Below are 10,318 nucleotides of genomic sequence, written 5' to 3' on the forward strand. Positions count from 1 at the left end.
GCCTCGCGAGGATTGCCCGCAAGGTAATGCAGGCCTCCCTCCGCTACCGCCGCAGCCAAGGAGAAATGAGGACCGTCATCAGGACGAAAGGGCTGGGGGCTTCCAGGAACCACGTGCGATCGCCTGCATCCTAGGCGGAGCTCAAGCCCCAGCCTCTCAGCACCTTCAAGTAGTTCGCCCGTGAAGTGAATGCAGTCCTCCCCAAGCTCGAGGCCACGTGCCCTCTCAGGTGGTCGGCGTGTGCCATCACGTTCAGCTCAGCGGATCAGCTCAAGTGCGTGGCCACAGCCGGAGTTCTCCCGATGCTTTGTTCCCCAATCATCAGCAACGCGCTAGTCACCAGGACCCTCATCGATGGCGGGGCAGGGCTCAACGTCCTGTCCGTGGAAACATTCAACAATCTCCAAGTACCCTACAGTCAGCTTCAGCCAACCAAGCCTTTCTCCGGAGTCACCGACGGCTCCACTGTCCCGATTGGGCAGGTCCGCCTTCCTGTCACCTTCGGGGCACGCGACAACTACCGCACCGAGCTCATCGACTTCGACGTCGCCCACATTCGCCTGCCGTATAACGCCATCCTCGGGTACCCAGCGCTGGCCAAGTTCATGGCCGTAACCCACCACGGCTACAACGTCCTCAAGATGCCAGGAAGTGGCGGAGTCATCACGGTGCCCTGCGAAGAGAGAGACGCAGTTTGCTCCATGGAGAGAGCCTTTCAGGCCGCATCACTGGAAGACCCAGATCGCGGAAGCAGGAGGCTTCCCTAGGCCGCCCCCAAGAAGAAGAAGACATCGACCGGCCTGGCCCCTCAGGAGGTAGGTCCCTCAGGACCCGCGCCTGCTTAGGGGGAACCTCCTTCCATCACATAGGGAAACGCGCCCGGCGCCCTCCTCAGGCAGGGCTCGGGGGCTCTCCCCTGGAGGGCCGTCGACCTCGCCAAGGTCATGAGGGAGGCGCTTGGGCACCACGTGGAGGCGTGTTTCGAAGCACGTTTCCATCAAGAAGGAGCAAGGCAAGGAGGGCCAAACCCTCAGGAGTTCGTCAGCAAGGCCATTCAGGAGCTACAGGAGTCAAGGTTCATGAGAGGCAGCCGCCGCTTACCCGCTGTGGCCCCCCATCCAGGCGAGGATGGTGGGCTGCGCGTCTGCATCGACATACCAGGGCTCAACCAAGCCGCGTCTCAGAAGCGCCTCTGGCCTTCACGAGTGGGACGCTGCGAGGGTCCACCTCACAGCTACGTTCGCATGCCTTACGGCTCACCGAATGCGGCTGCTGCGTACCAGCGCATCATGAGGGCCATCCTGGAGGCTCAAGAGGTCAGGCGTTCCGCAGCCCTGGTAGAGATGGAGACGGTCCGCAAGGAGCCACCAGCGCCTCCGGAGCCTCCCGAGGCCCCAGGGCCTGGGGGCTCGTGAGGATTTGCTCCCGCAGCCCACCGAGTCTGCTGCATCAACACCCCTTCGTCTTCAGCGTCATCAGGTGACATCTTTCTTGTTTCATTTCTAGCTGGGAGCGCCCTCAGGGCTGCATTATTCCCAGGCCGCGTGGGTCCGTCCCTGTGGCGTGTATCTCTTTTATTTCATGTTCTTAGCTTACTCTCCTGGGGGCGCCCCTCGGGATGCATTATCCCCAAGCCGCTCGGGTCAGACCCAGTGGCATGTACCCCTCTTGCATTTATCTTAGGGCCATGTTTTCGACTCGTCATGCTTGTTGTTTGGTGCCTGTTCATGGTACCTTTTTCTTCTTGGATGTCGCAAGCTTGCGCGTTAAAGGGGGGGTGCCTGAGCATCGCGACTCAGGGCTCCTACCGGCTCTTCGGCCCTCACCCTCTGGTCTGCCCACAGCATCGCGCCCCGGCATACCAGCGACGGCTGAGACCAGCCCGAGAGCCGGGACCCGAGGACGTAGAGTTTCGACATCTAACCCAGCTTGCGCGTTAAAGGGGGGTGCCTGAGCATCGCGACTCAGGGCTCCTACCGGCTCTCCGGCCCTCACCCTCTGGTCTGCCCATGGCATCGCGCCCCAGCATACCAGCGACGGCTGAGACCAGCCCGAGAGCCGGGACCCGAGGACGTAGAGCATCGGCATCTAGCCAAATTTGCAGGAACACACTTCAGGATAAGGCCCAGCGCCGGGCGCAACCCACCTTGGGGTAGGGCCCGGTGAGTCCCAGGCTGGATCATGGGTGAACCAGTACACCCCGCCAGGCCTTTCGTGCCTCGCCGCCTCTCCAAAGCAACTAACGGCTAACCATCGATTGTCGCGATGAACTCCCGTTTCTTCTGTGATGAGCCTGCAGGGTCTCCCCAGGAGCGTCGTCATGAGAGGCCCTCACAGTGTCTTCTTTACTCTCGTCCACGCAAACCGCTTGCACGTTAAAGGGGGGGTACCTGAGCATCGCGACTCAGGGCTCCTACTGGTTCTCCAGCCCTCACCCTCTGGCCTTGTCCATGGCATCGCGACCTGGCATACCAGCGACGGCTGAGACTCGCTCGAGGGCCGGGACCCGAGGATGTAGAGTAGAAAGGGGAGCGAAGGCGAGAGGAGAGAAGCACGTGATGACCTCGCCAAGCAACCCCCCATCGTCCAAGGCACGGACCTAGCGCCTCACCAGGAAGCGTTCCTGACCCTCGAGATAAGTCACTCTCCGGGAACACTAGCTATCGCAGGACCGTCCCCACACTTAATGCAATCCCGTCTTAGCAACGTCGCTCTCCTTTCTCACCGAATGATGGCTGCTTGAGCGCCAAGGGGGACCTCTTGAGCATCGCGACTCAGGGGCTCTTACCGGGCCTCGGGTCACTCACCTCCTGGCCTTGACCACGGCATCGCGACCTGGCATACCAGCAACGGCTGAAGCCGCCTTGGGACTGGGACCTATCGGTGCAGAGCATCAAGCCCTCACGAGGGACAAAAGACGCGAATCTTAAGGAGTCCTAACTACGGGGACCATCGCGGCGGACGCCATCATCAACAGTGAGCCGTCCAGCACCGGCGCCAACCCCATCCAGCTCAGGGGCGGCGACGGCCGGACGAGCCCGCCCTGCTCCGAGAGCGGCGCAGGCTTGGGGGTTCGTAGCTGTCGTCTCTCGTCTCCGGAGTCGCGAAGAGCTCGGCAGAGTCGCTGGATCCTCCGGCGCTTTCAACGCCTAAGGAGCCGCCAAGGGAGTGATTGGGCGGCCTCTATCTCGCTGCAGCAGGGTCCCGACCGCCTCTCCCGGAGCAGCACTCTAGCCGATGCCATCTTCATCGAAGACCTTGAATAGCATCGTGGAAGCGCCATCGAACTCCAGGTGGATCACGAGGGCGCCCCTCGTCCTGCAAACCCGGGCGATCTCGCCCCAGCCCCGGGTCATGAAGACCTTACCTGGAGCGATGACCTCGACATCCGCATCGGTCGCAGGAGTCTAGCAATCGGCATGCTGCAGCCAGAGCCTGAAGGGCCCCCTCAGCGGAGTCTCGGAGGCGAAGGAAGGAGGAAGGCGAATCCAAGATGGAGGAGGCATGGCGGCGTGGAGCACAAACTCTCGGGAGGAGCCCTCGGCGTGAACTCCAGGAGGGACAACGCGCACCGCCGTGACTCGCCGGCGCCGACGGCGGCGGCGTCCATGGCGCTCGACATCAGCTCCTACAAGGCCCTCAAGGTGGGCATACAAGGGCAGCGGGAACCCTGGCGGCGGTCGCTCGCACCAAGGCCTCGACACCTCCTGCCACGCGCCCTCATCTCGACGGCAGAGGACCAACCGCTTCTTCGACGGAAGCGGGTTAGGACCCTCTCGGGGGGCCTTTCCCTTCTCTTCTGTGGAGAACCGGCGGATGGGCGCCATCAGTGTGAGACGGAGCGATGGCGAAGATGAAGAAGAGGAGGAATAGTAGAGGAAGATTGACTGGAATGGCTCGCGCCGTTCCGTACTTATAGCCAAGGAAGGCCAACCGTCGGCTTCCACGATCGCAGGTAATCATGACCGGTTTTTTGCATGCAGGGACTTGTCAGTTCGTGTAGTTGCTGAGGCGTCGTGGGGGAGCGGAGCCGCCCACGTCCAATCAACCGCCACGCGGCGCCCAAGGCCGCGGGCTGTTAGGGCCCACGACGCTTCGCACTTGCCCTTTCACCTCTCTGCTCGGCCAAGTCCGGGCGCGCCTTGGGCCCGGAGGCTACTGTCGGCATTTTGGGAACGGGGGTCCCCAGACTTGCCTGCCTGCAGCCTGCGACGTGGCTCAAAGGGGGCCCAGCACGGCCCATCTTCATCAACACAAGCTCAAGACCCTCGCGAGGGGCCAAGCCTCGCGGGGCGGACGACAAGGAGCTTCCTCAGGAACGGCCTCATCAGACTGGCTCACGAGGAGGTGGAGAGTTCAAGGCGGGGTACCTCACGAGGTGCCCATGACGCAAGCCATGACGACCAAGGGCGCCAGCTGGGCGCCAGTCCGCGCAGTGTCCTTCTTTCCTCTTTGGTGCAAGGGGAGCAAGCGCAGGCGAGAGCATCCAGCGAAGGCATCCATTTCGGTGCAACAAGACCAAGACCAGTCCAATGGCAGGATGGAGGTCACCGTGGAGCCCAAGTCGTCGTCACCACCAGAGCCTTTGACAGGCGAGGACCAACTTTAGTCAGGATAAGTGTACAGATGTTCCCCTTCAAAATGGCCAATTGTTGGCGCCCTTCCACTCAATATTTGGGAAGAGGCCCAGGGCCTTTGCCTATAAATAGGACTAGCCACCCACAGGGTAGAGGCATCTGGATAGGGATCTGGATAGGAATCTGGAGATAAGATAGGCATCTAGAATCAACCCCTCCAAAGGGACAACACCACCACAAGAACAGTCCCTCGCGAGGCTGTTCTCCCTTGTATTGTTCATCATCAGCCCAAGAGGCAATCCACCACGCCACACACTGGAGTAGGGTATTACACCACAATGGTGGCCTGAACCAGTATAAACCCTGTGTCTCTTGTGTTGTTCTTATCGTAGTTTAGATCCTAGCGATTCGGCGAGGAACAGGTAGGTAGAAGGCGAAACCTCCGCGCGCACCCCAGTGTTCGAACCTCAAGGGTCTGCCGGAACCCTAAATCTGACAGGATCATCCAAAGTAATTGAGCACAACATGAACCAGCGGCAATGTATTCCGCTTCGGCGGTGGATAAGGATACCGAGTTTTGTTTCTTGGAGGACCAAGACACAAGAGATCTACCAAGAAATTGACAAGTACCTGAAGTGGACTTTCTATCAACCTTGTCTCCGGCATAGTCCGAGTCGGAGTAGCCAACAAGATCAAAAGAGGCCCTCTTAGGATACCAAATGCCAAAATTTGGTGTATGGATTAAGTATCTCACTATCCTTTTCACGGCCTTAAGATGACATTCTTTAGGAGTAGCTTGATATCGTGCACACATGCACACACTTAGCATAATATCGGGACGTGAAGCACATAGATATAACAATGAACCAATCATAGAGCGATAAACCTTTTGATCAACCGGTTCATCATCTTTGGACGTGAACCACATAGATATAACAATGAACCAATCATAGATGTTGGTTCCTCTCAAAGTTGTGTAGCTCTTCATGCATAGCATTTATCCAATCTGGATCTTCCAATGCTTCTTCGACCTTCATAGGTTCAATGCTAGAGATGAAAGAATAGTTTTCACAAAAGTTAGCTAAACGAGTTTTAGAGCGAGTGATTCTCCCGGTTTGAATATCATTGTAGATTTGCTCGACGGGATGGTCTTTAGCAATTCTTGCTTGAACTCGTTAGAGTTTTTGCTTGGATCTTGGTTGAACTTCTTCTTCATCTTCTTCTTCTTCTTGGCCTTCTTCATTGTTGGCATTGTCGTTCTCTTGTCGTGGTGGAGAAGGAGGTTGTTGACGTTCATCTTGATGCACTTCCTTGTTTTCTTCATCTTGGTGTGTATCACTTGTGGATGCTTCCGTATCAACTCTTGGTTCACCTTGTCGTGAAGTAGAAGCTTCCACTTGGACGGACGAGGTACTCTCCTTCACCTCCGTTGGACGGACCTTGCCAATAGACAAGTCTTGGATTGCTTCTGAAGGATCTTTGTCTCCTACATCAATTGGCAATTGCTCTACTTGCGAGCCGTTAGATTCATCAAACTTCACATCTACCTCTCTTCAACCTTTCGGGTGAAATTGTTGTAGACACGTAAGTGTGAGAGTTTGAGCCATAACCTAGTAGGAAACCTTCATGAGACTTAGGAGCAAATTTAGAACGACGATGCTTATCAAGAATGTAGCACTTTGAGCCGAATACTCGAAAGTATCCAACTTGGGGTTTGTTATCGGTGAGGAGCTCGTATGTCGTCTTGCCGAGTAGCTTGTGAAGATACAAGCGATTTGTTGCATGACAAGCTGTCTCAACCGCTTCTGCCCAAAAGTGCTTCGGCGTCTTGTACTCATCAAGCATCGTTCTCGCCATTTCGATGAGCGTCCGGTTCTTCCTCTCAACAACTCCATTTTGTTGAGGTGTGTACGTAGCCGAGAACTCGTGTGAAATCCCTTCTTCGTCAAGAAAGGTGTCCACATTTGCGTTCTTGAACTCCGTTCCGTTGTCGTTGCGAACCTTCTTGATCTTCACTTCAAATTGATTTTGGGCCTTCCTAGCGAAGTTTTTGAAGATCTTTTGAACCTGCGATTTATCATTAAGAAAGAACACCCACGTAAATCTTGAAAAATCATCAACTATAACTAGACAAAAAGAATTTCCACCGAGACTCTTGTAGGAGTTGGGACCAAAGAGATCCATATGAAGTAGCTCGAGTGGCCTCCTTGTGGTCATAATGTTCTTCACGGGATGCCTTCCTCCAACCTGTTTACCTGCTTGACAAGCACTGCAAAGTCTATCCTTATCAAATATGACATCATTAACACCAAGGATATGATTTCCCTTAATAAGCTTGTCAAGGTTTCTCATGCCAACATGACCTAATCGACTATGCCATAACCAGCCTTTTGAGGATTTAGCAATGAAGCAAGTTTTAGGTTGAGCCTTTTTAGTGAAATCAACAATGTATAGATCACCTCTACGCACACCGGTAAAGACCATTTTATGATCGTCTCGACGAAACACTTGGCAATCTACTTCAGTAAATAGGACATTGAAACCAAAATCAGCAAGTCTAGATACTGAAAGTAGGTTGTAACCAAGAGATTCAACGAGCATAACATTTTGTATGGAGCTATCATGTGATATGGCCACCTTACCGAGGCCAACCACCTTACCCTTTGAGTTGTCACCGAAAGTGACATACTTTCGAGGACCATCGTTCTCAGCAAGCTCACGAAACATGTCTTTATCCCCGGTCATGTGATCGGTACATCCACTATCAAGAACCCATTCCTTTCCTCCTGACATATATCCCCGAAGATTTGCCATAAGACCAAAATGTCTCATTGCATCATCAAGATCGAAGTCACTATCATCATCCTCATCATAGTATCCATGTTCAATATCGTCATGTGGTGGATCAAATCCTAGAGAGGGAGATTCGTTAGAGTGAGTTTGACAATGATCTTGCTTATGGATTTTTATAGCTTCGGAAATAATATCACTAATAATTCCAACATCTCCTTTGGCACGCATAAGGTTTGTAAGTTCAAATAGATGATCACCAAACATAGGATCACTAGTATACATTTTACTCAAAGCAATAGACTTATGGAGAATTTCATCAAGATTTTTCAAGGAATAATCTGGAAATCGTTCCTCAAGAAATTTCCATATAGTGTAGGCACACTTAAGAGTAGGCAAACATCCAATCAAGTTTCTAGTCAATCCTCTAATAATAAGTTCAGCAGTTCTAAGATTCCTAACCATGTCAATTTACTCATCAAGGGTAGGATGCATAGGACCAACATGAGGTGCACAAGGGCTAGCAATGTACTTGTTCAAATGATATTGATTGAAAATTACAAGCATCTCATTTTTTCACTCATGAAAATACTCTCCATCAAGAATAGGCACTCTATGTCTAAGACTCCCCAAAGTAGACTCATCCATCTTCCTCCAATGGTGATTAAACCAAGGCAATGGAGACCAAAGCTGTGATACCACTTGTAGGACCTTGAGAAGAGGTGTCTAGAGGGGGGGTGATTCGACACTAAGTACCAAAGTTGCAGTTTTTAACCTTTTTAAAGTTTAAGTGGAGTTTAGGCACAAGTTTAACATTCACAACACATATCAAGCAAGCATGCAAAGAGTATATGAGTAGCGGAAAGTAAAGCATGCAACTTGCAAGAATGTAAAGGGAAGGGTTTTGGAGGATTCAAACGCAATTGGAGACATGGATGTTTTTGGCATGGTTCCGATAGGTGGTACTATCGTACATCCACGTTGATGGAGACTTCAACCCACGAAGGGTAACGGTTGCGCAAGTCCACGGAGGGCTCCACCCACAAAGAGTCCACGAAGAAGCAAACTTGTCTATCCCACCATGGCCGTTGCCAACGAAGGACTTGCCTCACTAGCGGTAGATCTTCACGAAGTAGGCGATCTCCTTGCCCTTACAAACTCCTTGGTTCAACTCCACAATCTTGTCGGAGGCTCCCAAGTGACACCTAGCCAATCTAGGAGACACCACTCTCCAAGAAGTAACAAATGGTGCATTGATGATGAACTCCTTGCTCTTGTGCTTCAAATGATAGTCTCCCCAACACTCAACTCTCTCTCATACGATTTGGATCTGGTGGAAAGAAGATTTGAGTGGAAAGCAACTTGGGAAGGCTAGAGATCAAGATTCATATGGTAGGAATGGAATATCTTGGCCTCAACACATGAGTAGGTAGTTCTCTCTCAGAAATAGGATGTTGGAAGTGTAGGTTCAGTCTGATGGCTCTCTCCACGAATGAAGAGGAGGTGGAGGGGTATATATAGCCTCCACATAAAATCTAACCGTTACACACAATTTACCAAACTCGGTGGGACCGAATCATCAAACTTGGTCGGACCGATTTAGTAAACCTAGTGGCCGTTAGGATTTTCGGTGGGACCGAAATGCAACTCGGTAAGACCGATATGGTTAGGGTTAGGGCATAACGTAATCTCGGTGAGACCGATTACACAAACTCGGTGGGACCGATTTTGGTAATTAGCTAACCAGAGAGTTGGTCAGATAAACTCGGTGGGACCGATTTTCTCTTGTCGGTGAGACCGAAATGTTACAAAAGGGAAACAGAGAGTTTACATTGCAATCTCAGTGGGACCGATCGCTCACTTCGGTTAGACCAAAACGTTACGAAGGGAAATAGAGAGATTACAATCCCATCTTGGTGAGACCGAGATCCCTATCGGTAGGACCGATTTGCCTAGGGTTTGTGGCAGTGGCTATGTCATCCAAACTCGGTGGCGCCGGATAGGAAGAATCAGTGGGGCCGAGTTTGACTTTAGGTTTAGGACATATGTGTGGAAGTGGGAAAGTAGTTGAGGGTTTTGGAGCATATCACTAAGCACTTGAAGCAAGAGGCTCATTAAGCAACACCTCATCCCTCCTTGATAGTATTGGCTTTTCCTATAGACTCAATGTGATCTTGGATCACTAAAATGTAAAATGAAGAGTCTTGAGCTTGAAGCTTGAGCCAATCCTTTGTCCTTAGCATCTTGAAGGATTTCCCACATCCTTTTGTAACACCCCGGATGTAACTTTCCATCTTTGTAACTCCAACTCTTGCCATTTTCGGCCATACGATATGATTATTCCCTCCATGGTTGGGTTTTGTCTTTTGTTTTGCATTTTATTCATGTCATGCATATCATATCATGTCATCATGTGCATTTCATTTTGCATACGTGTTCGTCTCATGCATCCGAGCATTTTCCCCGTTGTCCATTTCGCAATCTGACACTCCCACATGCACCGGCGCACCCCTCTTGTCTCTTTCCGTGTGCGGGTGTTGAACGTTCTCGGAATGGACCGAGCCTTGCCAAGTGGCCCTAGTATAGCACCGGTAGACCACCTGTCAAGTTTCGGGTCATTTGGAGCTCGTTTGGTACTCCAACGGTTAACCGCACTCCCGCAAAGGCCTCTTTTGAGTTGCAGCCCAAAACCCCTACAAAACAGCCCATTAACCCATCTAAGTCACTTCCATGCTCTCCGTCGTCGGATCACGATCATGTGGGCGAAAACCGCACCTCATTTGGACACTCCTAGCTCCCTCTACCTATAAATATGTGCACTCCCTCGAATTTTCCGGATCCCCAAACCCTAGCCCGCTCCTCCTCCGCTGCCGGACACGTCCGGGCGAGTCGGACACGTCCGCCCGCCGCCGCCCGGAATCAGGCGCCACCACGTGGGCACCGCCGCCGCC

This window comes from Triticum dicoccoides, chromosome 2B (assembly GCF_002162155.2).
Source record: "Triticum dicoccoides isolate Atlit2015 ecotype Zavitan chromosome 2B, WEW_v2.0, whole genome shotgun sequence".
Classification (NCBI taxonomy): domain Eukaryota; kingdom Viridiplantae; phylum Streptophyta; class Magnoliopsida; order Poales; family Poaceae; genus Triticum; species Triticum dicoccoides.